The sequence below is a fragment of the Bactrocera tryoni genome, chromosome 4, assembly GCF_016617805.1.
Source record: "Bactrocera tryoni isolate S06 chromosome 4, CSIRO_BtryS06_freeze2, whole genome shotgun sequence".
NCBI classification, from domain to species: domain Eukaryota; kingdom Metazoa; phylum Arthropoda; class Insecta; order Diptera; family Tephritidae; genus Bactrocera; species Bactrocera tryoni.
Genome location: NC_052502.1, coordinates 25,839,930 through 25,853,755, shown reverse-complemented (window position 1 = coordinate 25,853,755; position 13,826 = coordinate 25,839,930).

Genomic DNA, 13,826 nt, shown 5'->3' with positions numbered 1-13,826 from the left:
TTTGCTTATTGATAAAGCCATTCAGCCAGAAATTAGCCTAATTTCTGAAGATGATTTTTCGACGAAAATCCGGATTATTTTCAAGTTGTTGCTCAGCCCAATTCACGAACATGCGACGATTTTGATGGTCAAGCGGCTTCAGTTCTGGCGTAAATTTAATCTTGTAAGGATATAAATTAACACAATAACGTCAGAGAGATGTCCAACGCTTGAGACCTTGAGAACGACGTGTGAGGGGCTGATTTGGGTCTTCCTCAATTGACTAGCGACGACAATATTCTCGACACTACTATGTTCTTGTGGTTTAAAATTTTTCCACTAGACGCTCAATTGTTGATCTGACAGGACGACTATGACGACCATAAATTGGACGTAGCGCTCTTAAAATTGAAATGACAAATCTTACTGAAGAGAAAAGTCAAAAGAGCGGGGAAAATATGGCGTCCTTTGCTGTTCCTATTGGTTTACTTTTGTAGCGTTTCTATTGAACCCGATTATCGAACTTCCTGTTGACTTTATACCGCATATATCGAGAAATAAAAAATCTCAAGTCAAAATTTCAATTTTTTTTTTGTCTGCAGACTTTATGTTCGCGAAAGTCCATACTTTCTGATGGTTTAAAACATAATATTATATGCATTACTATGGTAAGTTTTCGATTAGACGAAATCCATAGTCCCAACCATTATTTTGTGGAGACTGCGTGAGCGGAGTTGATCCTCCTTTAGAAAAATTCATAACAAAGCGGCGTTAGTGGAATGGACTTTAAAGGAACACCTGGGCCGTTTAGTGATAATTTCAGGGCATGTTTTCGGTACTTGCAATTCTACTATATGAGTTTTCTAACTTTACAACGGACTTAATGGAATTCTAATTTGAAGCCAAACTTGGTATTGATTAATTGAAACCAACATCACATACAAATTTTGTAATTTTGGTGTTCACCCTCGCACTTATGCGACAAGAAATGTGAAAAGAGCCAAAAATCTAGCAAAAGAGTAAACGCATTTTATTATTAAGTACATATAGTATGCTCCTCCTGAGCAAAGTTTTCGAACAGAGCTAAAGTGATATTCTTCACTACTATAGTAATTTAGTAATAATTTTTATAAAAAACTAGTTAATCCGAAGAGATAATTAAAATTCTTTAAATCACTTCCCACAAAAATTTTTTCAATGTAACCTTGACTTCCCTTATAACATGTAGCAAAGCTACATAGAGAAACAAACAAAAAAGAATACAAATTTTCTAACGGCTTTTAATTCTTTTAGTAACTGTGCATTCGGTCCAAAAAAGCTTTAAGTTGATTAAAATACTAAAATTATATAGATTCAGTTGGCATTCATTACAGTTGAGTCGGAAATGCTTTGCAGTAGTTGCATGCTACTTATGCAGTAGCGCTTTAGTCCGCCACTTGCAGCAGCGCGACGCTGATGCCGCTTTACTTATGACTGCCGCAACAGCAGCAGCTCATGCTCACCTTTCACATAGCTACAGATTTTCTACTTCGTTTGTGACATAGAATAGTTGATGCAGCGACGACATTAGCCTGATTTGTAATGCCACACAAGCCCCAGGCAGCAGCCACATGCATGTAGTACACACACACATACATCCATGGCCACTACTCTTGCTCCACATGTCGCAGAGCATCGTTTAAATTACACTTTCTCCGCCAAGGTGAACTCTGAGTTTACATTTAATGGATTTGTGTACAAGTATGTGTGTGTGTGTGTGTGTTGCATCCACATTAGCATTTACATAGTGTACATAGAAGGTGCATACAAATGTATTTACCTCTGCGCCTTTACATACTTTCGCTTGCCTGTGTCTATGCAGGCGTCATTCAGACACTTACATCCGGCAAGTGATTTCGAAATTTGATACTCCCAGCGATGCTGGGCTCAATTTCACCGGTTGTCTGCCATCAGCTAGATATATGTAGTTGTTGCACATGCTTTAGTCTATACATAAATATAATTTGGGAAATGTATTTATAGAAGGTAGCTGGAAGATTTCATTATTTAATTGGTTTTCTGAAAAGTCCACAAGCCTCGGAAGTGTTATTAAGCGAAGGTCTACGTTTGTGGGCAATTTAGATTTCTAGAAAAGTTTTGCGATGGAGAAATTCCACAAGTTGCATGTAATTATACACTGAGTCAAAAGCGCTATTAAACTATTTTTTCTGTAGTTTTAAATTTTTTCTTTTTTTTTTAGTAAGGCCTCTAATACCTACATAGCGACTTGATTTCGATCAATCGACTGTGAAAGTAAGGTGGGTTTTCACTATAACGACTAATATCCGTTCAAACGTAAGTGTTCCATGTAAGTGCTTTTGTATATAAATTAATAATTCAACTGATTCTTACAAAAACTGTGCTCTAAGTGAGGCTTGACACTTGGATTTGAACAAATGAAGACACATGGCTGAAATATCTGTCACCTTAACGTGTACTCTGCAGCCACTCTTCTGATAAAGTATCGTTTGAACAAATTGCATTGTGATGACGACATGATGGATGACGTTAGGAGAAAGACAATTCATTGCCGAATTTATGATTAGTACAGACTTCGATTCTTGGGATCGCAAACACACATTATTCCATTTTCCAAAAAAAGCCGACGGTTTCGAAATTTTTTCTGTGTGAAGTTTACGATGCTGTATCTGTTCGTGTAGCACAACAATGGTTCACTCGCTTCGCTTTTGTAAAATTTCGAAATTTCGATTTATACTGAAGGAATAATGCCTCTAGCAAAATAATGGCAAAAAGTGGTCGACCAAAATGGTACATATTTCTTTATTAGGATAAATATAAAAAGGAGTAGAAGTTTGATTAGAAATACGAAAAGACTTTTTCGACTACCCAATATATATATATATATGAATGAATATGAAATGATCAGGATGACGATACAAGTTGAATGCCGAGTGACTGTCTGTCTGTCCGTCCGTCAAAGCAATATCTTGAGTAAAAATTGAGATATTTTCATGAAGCTTTGTACATGTATTCCTTTGAAGAAAATAGAGGACGTAGATGAGCGTAATCGGACCACTGACACGCCCACTAAATTAAGATATGCGACTGCAATTTGGTACAGGCGACCGCAGTAGAAAGGGCACTAATAGGCTCAAAATTTGGGAAAAATGGGCGTAGCTCCGCCCTCTAAAAGGTTTAAGCTTTATATCTCCCAAACCGCTTAAGATACAATAAGCAACTTCGCTCAGCACAAAACCTAAATAAACACCCCTACTGACACTGTAAATGGATGAAAACGGATGTTAAACTTGCTCTCTCTTCATACAACTACTAAAAGCACGATAAACCCATAACTAAATGCGACAAACACATTAACTTTTACCTCCGATATGTTTTGAGAGAGCTGTTCACATTTAGATGAATACCCTTATCTCAGGACCTACCGGACCGATTGCTACCAAATTTGATAGGTAATATTATCGTTACGTTCCTTCATTACAGTCTGAATATCGGACTACAATCACACCTACTTCCCATATAACGCAACTTTACATTGCTTCCGACTCTTTCAGTTTCCAGTATATAGGTTAAACTTTGCTCGAATATTGTCTTTGAGGTGTGCCGCCTTAAGAGCAAAATGTCCAAGTAGGAAGAAAACAATTCAAGCTTGCAGATACCGAATATGTGGACCCCAGTTGCTATTGCGAACTTCTTAGCGAAAATATATGTATGTCAACTTGTCAGACATGCTATTGAAATTCAAAAAAAGTTCTCCTGGATTTGATCGTTAAAAGATTACTTACTTGTTTTCATTTCGAACATACTCCACAACTCGAAACTCTGTACAATTAAAAAGGTTCGATCTGGTCCGAAAACCAGTTATAAGTTCTATTGAAATCAATCCATGCGTAATTTCACAAACTATTCGAAGATTGATAGAGAACTTGAAATAGATGCTGCATTCAGCTTCATCTGTGATATGTTCGATTGACACATTCTCCGCGGTTTATTCTCCAAGTTTTTCAACATAGAAAAATTAGTAAATGAAAAAATAAGGAAACCGCGGGAAAAAACAACGATACTCATCGCAGCCGTGTGCAAATTTCAATTTGAAATTGAGATTTTTTGCCTAGGTGATTTTCTATCTGAAATTTATTTACTCAGAGTGATTCTTAAGAAAGAATCGATCGGTCTGGCTAAGGCATCAAATATGATAGGTACGCTGCTCGTAACGTTCCGAAATTTCAGACAAAAAGCTGAGGAACATTTTCGATCCATTTATTCAAACAAATGGCGGCAGAACTGAAAATTGACGAAGAAAAACCAAGAAGCAGCGGCCGAAAAAAAAATCGCAAAAATTTCTGCGTGAAAACTTGCGAAGAATACTACAGGGTATCAGTATACATTCCTTTGTTGATTACAATCGGTTTAAAGACGCGATTTTCTAGAGAAATATTGAATGGATTTGAGTTTATTGCTTCCAAAATGTGCTTATAAAACATAAGAAATGGAAAATCGTATTGACTACTTGATAGATAGATTCAAAAGGCTTTGGGAAAATGACAACGTCATACGGCAATTGAAGCTCAAAGGTGAACTTGATCACTGGCAGTGCCAATGGGGGCAAAGGCAAAAGTCAAAAGACAAAAAGTTACTGACTAGTGCTTTGGAAACATTGAAGAACTGTGATGTAAATCTATGTATACCCCATAATTCATAGTTTTCTTAGCGTGTGCACACTTCCTATGACGAATGCGGCTGTTTTTCGTCACTTCGCCGCATGAAAACATGGCAGAGGACGAACATGTTTCAAACCAGATTGATCGGCCTTGCGTTGCTTCATACGCATCGTGACATTGAAGTCACTACAAAAGAAGTTCTCAAAAGTTGGTCCACATCGTTTGGTGTTGTGAAATTTTTCTATTCAATACACGAAGTTACAGTATTATACATTGAAAAAAGTATGTCACTCTCCCGCTTACGATTTATAATGTGTTTTTTTTTTCAATTTAGTAGGATTTGATATTAGAAGGTCGATTTGGAGCTTTTCCACCATGATATGAAACTGTATAGGGACTACTGTAATGTTTAATGTAATAATCTTCATGTTTCAAGTGTATATTTATTGACATAATCAGTCTGAAAACAAATGTGTTTGGGTCAGATTAGTTTAGGTTTTGTGCTTCATTCCCGTTCATAGATTTAAGTCTTGTTTGATGCCGAAAATATCTGAAGAGAAATTATATTAAGAATATTTACTTCAAAATAACGGTATATCCACTGGATCAAATAAGACTATACCCCATATCTCAAAGCTGAGGCGTTCGGTTTCAATTTAAGCTCATAAGAATTCCCTATATGACAACGAACAGAGGAACTGAAGTAAGCGCGAATGCAGTCAATGTAAAACCAGCACAGCATGGAAATTTCAAATGCAATAACAAAGTATTCAAAGTAGACACACACACGCACACATAAATATCTAAATAAATTTACATCAACACAAATTGCGCTTTCATCAAAATGCAAATTTTTCTCCTCGCACAACAGCACATCAAACAACATAATTAATGCTGCTGCTGTTGTTGTTGTTCGTATGCGCATTGTGTGCGTTTACTATTGTTTTCTTGCCTTACAAGCGAAACATATGTATTCACACACACACACTTATACGTATATACATATATGCAAATGTAACTGTGGAAATATGTTGTAAGAATGGCAAGCTTAATGCGTGTAGCAACAACAATAACGATGGTTAAGATTTTACATCAACCGAAGTACGCGAAATTAGAGCTTCCGCACACACGCGCACACCATGCACACAGATGAGGTTTGCTGGTGGTGAAGTTAAAATTGCGCGCAATTTAGTCCAGAAAATAGATATAAATGAGAGGAATGCCAATGAAATCAGTTTTTCTATTTTAATGGCGTAATTTGCACATGAATACAACCACTTTTCACGGAAAACACTATGTAACAAAATGCGAAAATTAGTAACGTATTTGGACAAAAACCTCATAAATGTTTGCATTGTAATTTGTAATTGTTTTCTAAAGTTTAATTAAAAAAATTGGAAAAATTAGTTTTACGAAATTTCGTTAAAAACAGATTTGGAAAAAAATTCGAAAAAGAAAGTAAAAAAAAATTTTCAAAAAAAAATTCAAAACTAAAAATAATTTTAAAAAATTAATATTGCATAAAAAATCGAAAAATAATTATGAAAATTTCTTAACAATTTAAAAAAACACTGTGCAACATAATTAGGCAATTATTTTCGAGTTTGGAAAAAATATATAATATTAAATGATCCCATGTTTATGTCTATGTAATTAGTTGATTTCGAAAAAAAAAGTTTGAAAAAGTTTTTCAAAAAATTTAGTAAATAGTTGAAAAAAATTCGCAAAAATTATATAAAAGGAAACTGAAAAAATTACTAATAACTTTAACAATATAGAAAACACCGTGCAACAATATGATTTTTTTTCGATTTGAAAAAGCTTGATGATGTCAATTTCTCCAATATTTATTTTTTATATTTTTATGTTCACAAAATTTTCAAAAATAATTTTGCAACTTTTCAAAACAATGTTCAAAAAATTTGGAAAATTAAAATTTTTAATTTTGAAAAATATTTGAAAAACATTCATGTTAACTTTTCAAACAATTAAAAATTAAAACAAAAAAAATATATAAAAAATGTTTATAAAAATAAAAAGAAAATTCAAAAACAATTTTAAAAAATTTCGCAAAAAAACTAGAAAAACAATTCAAAAGAGGTTTCAAAAAAATTTCCTAAAATCTTTCAAAAAAGAAGCTCGGTTTGGAAAATAAATCCATAAATTCTTTCAAAACAATAAAAAAATGCAAATCACGAAATTTCGTTTTCCAACTGCTAATTATTTTTTTTGTTTTCATCTTTACAAAATTTTCAGAAATAATTTATACAACTTTAAAAAAAGCATTGAAAAATATTTTGAAAAATATAATTTTTAATCTTAAAAAATATTTAAAAAACTATCACTTAACTTTTTAAACAATTTAAATTTTTAATCAAAACAATTAAAAATAATAATAAAAAAAGTTAAAAAATCTTTAAAAAAATATCGCAAATTAGAAAAACGAAAAACAATTCAAAAAAGGTTTCGAAAGAAATGTCATAAAATCTTTCCAAAAAAGAAGCTCTAAAACCGTTTGGAAAAAATTTCATAAATTTATTAAAAACAATAAAAAAAGTAAATAAGGAAATTTCGTTTAATTTTCTAATTACCATCATCAATTTTTATTATATTTAAATTTTTAACATTTGAAATTAATAATATTTTCTTCATCCTTTAAGTTTCTAAAATGCGAACGCTTACCTCCTGACACATCCTACTTGCCATTCCACGAAAATAAGCAGCAGAAAACCATAATTTCTTTAACATATATTTGCGCAACTGTTTAATGACACTACAAAAATAACCCGAATTTCCGTACGCCAACTTCTTCCACGAATTTTTCATCGCGCCATTTTTGGAGCTCACAGCGTGTCACTTTACCTGTGCAATTTGCAATTACCGCTGTTATGTGCTTGATGAAAGCGCAGTTTAGCAGCGGGAAATCTGGCGGCGCGACCGCTCGTTCCTGTTACCCAATTCAAACTTGCATGCCGAGCGGCAAGGGTTGTGTATGCCGAATTGCTGTGTATTTGGGGGGCTGGCGACGCACGAGGTCACGGAAATGTCACACTTAGTCACATCCGCAGTGTGCAACTCGAAATTGAAATTACAAGTGCACAAAAACAACAATAAAATTTGGCGTAAAAAATAGTTGACAAAAAGTATTGCCTTTTGTACATTTTATTGCGTTCTAAGGCGAATAGTTATTGCGCCTAGTTGCCATTATGCAAGTAGGCTACAGTATTGGGCAGCTAATTAGAAACGATCAAATATGAAATGAAAGAATCTGTGTAAAAAGCTTGGAGTTCAATATTGAAGTTGCATTTACTACTGTTTTCAGGCCTCATACTAATACAGTAGAGGCCCGCTAATCCGGATATGGCCTAATCCGGATTCCATTGTAATCCGGACAGGGTTAAAAAACTGAAAATTTATATTATGTCCCTTGTAATCCGGACCGACATTCTCTATCCGTATTCTCTAATCCGGATCACATGTTTATTATTCACTACATTCGCTTTTATGCTTTATTGGTTTAAGTTTTTTTTGTTTTTTTGGAACATGTGATTTATTTGTTATAATAAACAAAAAGAAATTTATAAATATTTTTTCATAATACATAGTTCTGATATGTCTTTGGTAATCCGGATTTCCTATATTCCGGATAGGGGCCGGTTTTAATTGATCCGGATTAGCGGGCCACTACTGTATCGGAATCCCGAATTTTCGGGACTAAGAATGTTTAAAGCGTTCTTTACTAACCTTTTGAAGTAAATAATTTTTTTAAGGATAACTAAACTTTTTTAATGCAGTGTTAGGCTACTTATTGGAAGCGGTTATATGAAATGTACAAATCTGTGTTCAAAAAATTAACTGTGCTTAAAAAATGTATATTCATATTTAGTAATAATTGGATTTATTAATTTTTTCGGAACTTCAACTATTTCGATATCCCGAATTCATGAAATCCCGAAATTTCGGGACAAAAAAATTTTTTTATTGCCTGCTAAAAATCTTTTGACTAATCTTTTGAAGTAAGTGCTTTTTTTAAGAATTACTAAACTTTTTTAATACGGTGTTAATCTTCTAATTGAAAGATGTCAAATATGAAATGCACAAAACTGTATTAAAAAAATAAACAGCATGTACGCTTAACATTATTTTAGGGCCTCATAGCATTAAAGGCATCCCAATTCATGTAATACCGAAATTTCGGAATTAACAAATTTTTTTAAGGGCACGTTTTATTGAAAATACGCTTAACACCGTTTTCAAACTTCGTAGCATTAACAGCGTCCCGAATTTTTGTAATACCGAAATTTCGGGATTAACAATTTTTTTGAAAAGTCCTTTTATCACTTGAAATAAACAAATAAATATTTTTAGAGGAATTTCATGTGACACATTTTCTCTCTTCAACTTCACTGTCCCATATTCGTATGTACACATACCATATATGTATGTACATGCATACATATATGTATACCATGGATTAATATGTAACATATGTATGTATATATAATACTTATCTCGGCTTATGCAACTTGATCTACAAATCCATGCACATATGCAACTTTGACCATAATCTCGTTGACTTCTTGCCACGGAGAAGCGCTAGTCGAGCAAGCAACGACGAGTATTACACACTTGACCGCCATTTTTAACTTTCACTAGCAGTAACATCTGGCGCTTTAAATTGCTTCGAGCCACCAGTACTTGGCAACCACTTCAGTACGCTCACAAAAGCAACACGAAAACATACAGAACTCAAAATACAGTTAGACTACATTCGTATGTATACGTGTGTATGTGTGCTCACATGATTTGAAATGTGTGTAGTCGTTGTTGTTGCTAGCACATATTGTTGTTGCCCACACTTGACACATAACATGCATTTTGACTTCCCTCGTTGACACTTGGCACCTTTTGTCGCTCTCACATTTGCCAACAATAATTCAAAACTATGCGATGTCTACACAATGCCTTTCAATTGTCAGTTAGCTTCTGCGAATACCACAGAGTCTGTCCGACTGTGTTGGTGTGACAAGTGTGGAAGCGACGCGGGTCGGAGTTCATAATTGCGCCTGAACCGCAATTGTGCGAGTATTTAATTTATCGCTGTAAATCATTGTGCATTTTGCGCAGCTGGCAATTACTGGAACTGGAAATTATGGACTAAGACGGAGGGAGAATAAATTGGAATTTCAGTGCGTATGTGTAAATGGCAAATAAGTTGATGAACGGTTAGTACAATTGGTCTATAATGAGTTCGCAAATGCCAGAAATGGGTTTCTGCGAACCGCAGCTCATCCTATGGCCATATTCAGAAGTCTTCATGAATGACGTCCATAGCGAAAATTACAACTATTTACTTATGTCCAGGTCTAGGTCTCTAGATTTTTTAAACAAATCGTTAATAATCTTCCCTAATAAGCCATATTCCTTGCTTTTGTATGGAGCGACTGTACAAACCTATTCTATATATGTCAACTGCCTGCAATTTTTGACTAGATATGAGGCAATAATTTTCCATCAAGACAACGATGGCCTCTTATTGTCACACTGGTTGAAACTTTTATGAAAAACAGTTGCTAGGTATAAGGCCTACAGGTTCACAGTAGAACAGGTTGTCAGAATATGGCTTGATTTCTTCTTGGCCGCCCAGTAAAGTCATTGCACTTCTTTTTTGATGGAACCCAAAAATTACCAGAAATATGTGAGCTGCCCTCGCCACAATGTCAAAATCGTTCTTGGCGTGTTTAACGCCGGGGTGGGCAAAGAGGGCATATTTGGCACAACGGACCACAATCTTGTTGCAGCAAACATACGCACCCGCATCTGTGCAGCAAAACACGCATGTCTACAAACAGAAGGAAGGTTTGACGTCGAGAAGCCGCAATCACAACAGACAGCCGAAAGATATTCTGCTTGACTTGTGCTTCTGCAACTCGTTATAAGGGAAGTGTGGAAGGACATTTCAAGCTCCTTACATACAGCTGCAAACGAAACCATTGGTTTTCCTAGAAGGCAAAAGAACAGCTGGTTCGAAGAGGAGTGCCGTGCTGCAGTGGAGACAAACCAGACTGCCTACCTCTCAACGTTACAATCGACCGCAACACGTGCGGATTGGGATAGATACCGAGGATAGAGGATGGGATAGTTGCAGGCAAAAACAAGAGAGGATAATATCCGTGAATTCGAAGATCTTGACAAATTGGTCGACTGTTTTGCCGGCCGAGATATTCAAATTCGGTAGTGAAGAACTGATAAAGAGCATAAATCAGACCATCATCAGAACATGGTCGAACGAAAACATGTTCGACGATTGAAATTTAAGTGTGTTCTGTCCAATCCACTAAGAGGGAGACCATACCAACTATGAAAGATTAAAGCCCTCCGAAATTGGGCAATAACAGTGTAGCTTTAGGCCTGGAAAATCAACAACTGACCTGATATTCACCATGCACCAAATCTTGGGAAATACCCACGAAAAGTGTATCGGAACACACTAACACTTTGTCTTTTTCAACAGCACGAAGAGAAGCTGCCTTTATACCGCGATGTCCAAATTTGGTATGCCGGCAAAACTAATGAGACTGTGGAAACTGACGTTGTACAGTACGAAAGCTACCTACGACTGATGAAGAAAAATTTTCAAGCTGCAGAGCTGAATCGAGAAGGCACAATCTTTTATGAAAGTGTACAACTGCTAGCGTACGCCGATAATATTGATGTCATTGTCCTCAACAACCGTGCCGGAAGTTCAGCTTTCTCCAGACTGGATAAGAAAACGAAGCACATGGATCTGGCAGTGAACGAGGGCATAACGAAATTTCTCCACTCCGTTGGAAAGACCAGGAGGAGAATTACCTGGCTTTGCTTGGAATCTCCAACTGGAGCGCTGTTGTTAACTCGGCTTTAACGGCCTAAGCCAGTAAAGAAGAAGAAGATGTGAAAATATTGTAGCTTCAGATGGTCAATACTCTGATTAATACGGACGGATTTTTACTCGTCTCGACATCATGATCATCTATATACATATACGTCTCCCTATAAATATCTCGTTTAGTTTTAGGTGATCCATGCAATCGTTAAGTGAACAACACTGTTATTCTCTGTCTGTAAAACCAGCGAAAGATGCGCTAGGTCAAGGCGATTACCCACAAACGTGTAATTATTCTTTCTCTCATACTTCAAAGAACAATATTTCCATATTAGTTTCTAATCAACAAAATTCTACTTTAACACACAGCCCTGTTTAACTCAATCTCCGACCAATAAAGTTAAGTGCTTAAAAGTAAGAAAATTCCAACTTTAGAATAACATTTCAATATATCACAACAGCTTGCTCCAACGCCTTCATTTATGTTAATTCATGCAAATAAATGCATATCTTTTAATACAGAAAGATATTCAAATGCGTCTGCTGAAACAGTCATCTTAAATAAATTCTACAAATTCTACAAATTAAGTTTTCCTCGACGTCAACTTGTACATACTAAAAGAGAAATGGCTGTGGCTTTGGCAAAGAAAAACCGAAATGTCAACTTGGCATTTGAAAAATGTTATCCAACAATTTGGTTGGGAAATGTCACTGAGTTTTGGAAAGAAATTTCCTTTGGAATTTCTTATTTTTGCACTTTTAACGATTGCGAAGTTTTCAACTCAATTATGCATTTCACACATACCTGACTTAAGGTGGTTACGGAGGTTTCAGTAAGAAAAGGTGTATGTACAATATGTATAAAGGATGAATGTATATTTTTACACATATTTACATGAGTTGAGGTGTATGTGGCAGCCTATTGTCTCTAATATCCTTTGCTGACTGCTCAGGCGAGTTTGCGTTTTTTGCCAGTTCTTCGAGCATACACACAGAAATATAGAAATACACTTGCAAATATACACACACACTCAAGTTTGCTAAAACTTGGCTTGCTTTTTGAGTTATGCATGTGAGTAAATATTTTTACAAATATACGCAGTGTCATTTGCCTGTCTGCCAGTTAAGTCCATAAAGTCAAGGAAATACCCGTAAACATATGTGGGTTTGTATGTGTGTAAACGGGACCGTAATTGTTTGTGCAACCATTATTGTTTTTGTTTAAACAGATGTTGTTGTTGTTGTGCGATGTAATGATAGCAAATAACAGTGACATTTATTTAGTTAACATTTGTGCGCAATAATACTAATATGACTTTGCACACAGTAGATCTCTATAACTATACTTACATAAAGACAATCACATACGAATATTTAAGTATAATAGGTACATAGAAATATAGTAGGACTGTAGTTAAACACAAGTCAATAAATATAATTCGCAGTAAATATGTAAATATCAGGAAGTTCATGACTTTAAGAGACTCAGTACACTTAAACTTAAACGCAAACTTAAATTTAACTTAAACTTAAACTTAAACTTAAACTTAAACTTAAACTTAAACTTAAACTTAAACTTAAACTTAAACTTAAACCTAAACCTAAACTTAAACTTAAACTTAAACTTAAACTTAAACTTAAACTTAAACTTAAACTTAAACTTAAACTTAAACTTAAACTTAAACTTAAACTTAAACTTAAACTTAAACTTAAACTTAAACTTAAACTTAAACTTAAACTTAAACTTAAACTTAAACTTAAACTTAAACTTAAACTTAAACTTAAACATAGACATAGAACATATACTTAGACTCCAACTTGAATTTGGCTGAGGACTTGGGCTTGAACTTAAACTTGCACTTGAAATTTTGACCTTGATTTGACTTGCACTTTGACATACATAGAAATGATGATGTTTGGAAGCAACCAGATATAATCGATTTTTTGTATAGCCAAAACGGAATTTTTCAAGAGTACCATATTTTTCCTTACATTTATCGAATTTGCGAATAATTTAAGAAGTCATCGACTAAGTCTCAAATGGTCGAATGGATACTCACAGACAAATAATATATAAAATTTTAGGAGCTTTATATCACAAACAGAATATATCCTATAAAAACTTAAACATGAATATTTTGCTCTCGACGTTTAGTGGATTATGAAGTCCCAAAAACCATTTGCAATATGTACAAGGTATATACAAATGTATTAAAAAGGCAGTTTTTGGACCAATTAAACATATTTCAAAGACTAAAGACTTTACTTCAGGAACATAACCATTCCCTTACGAGCCTACTTTT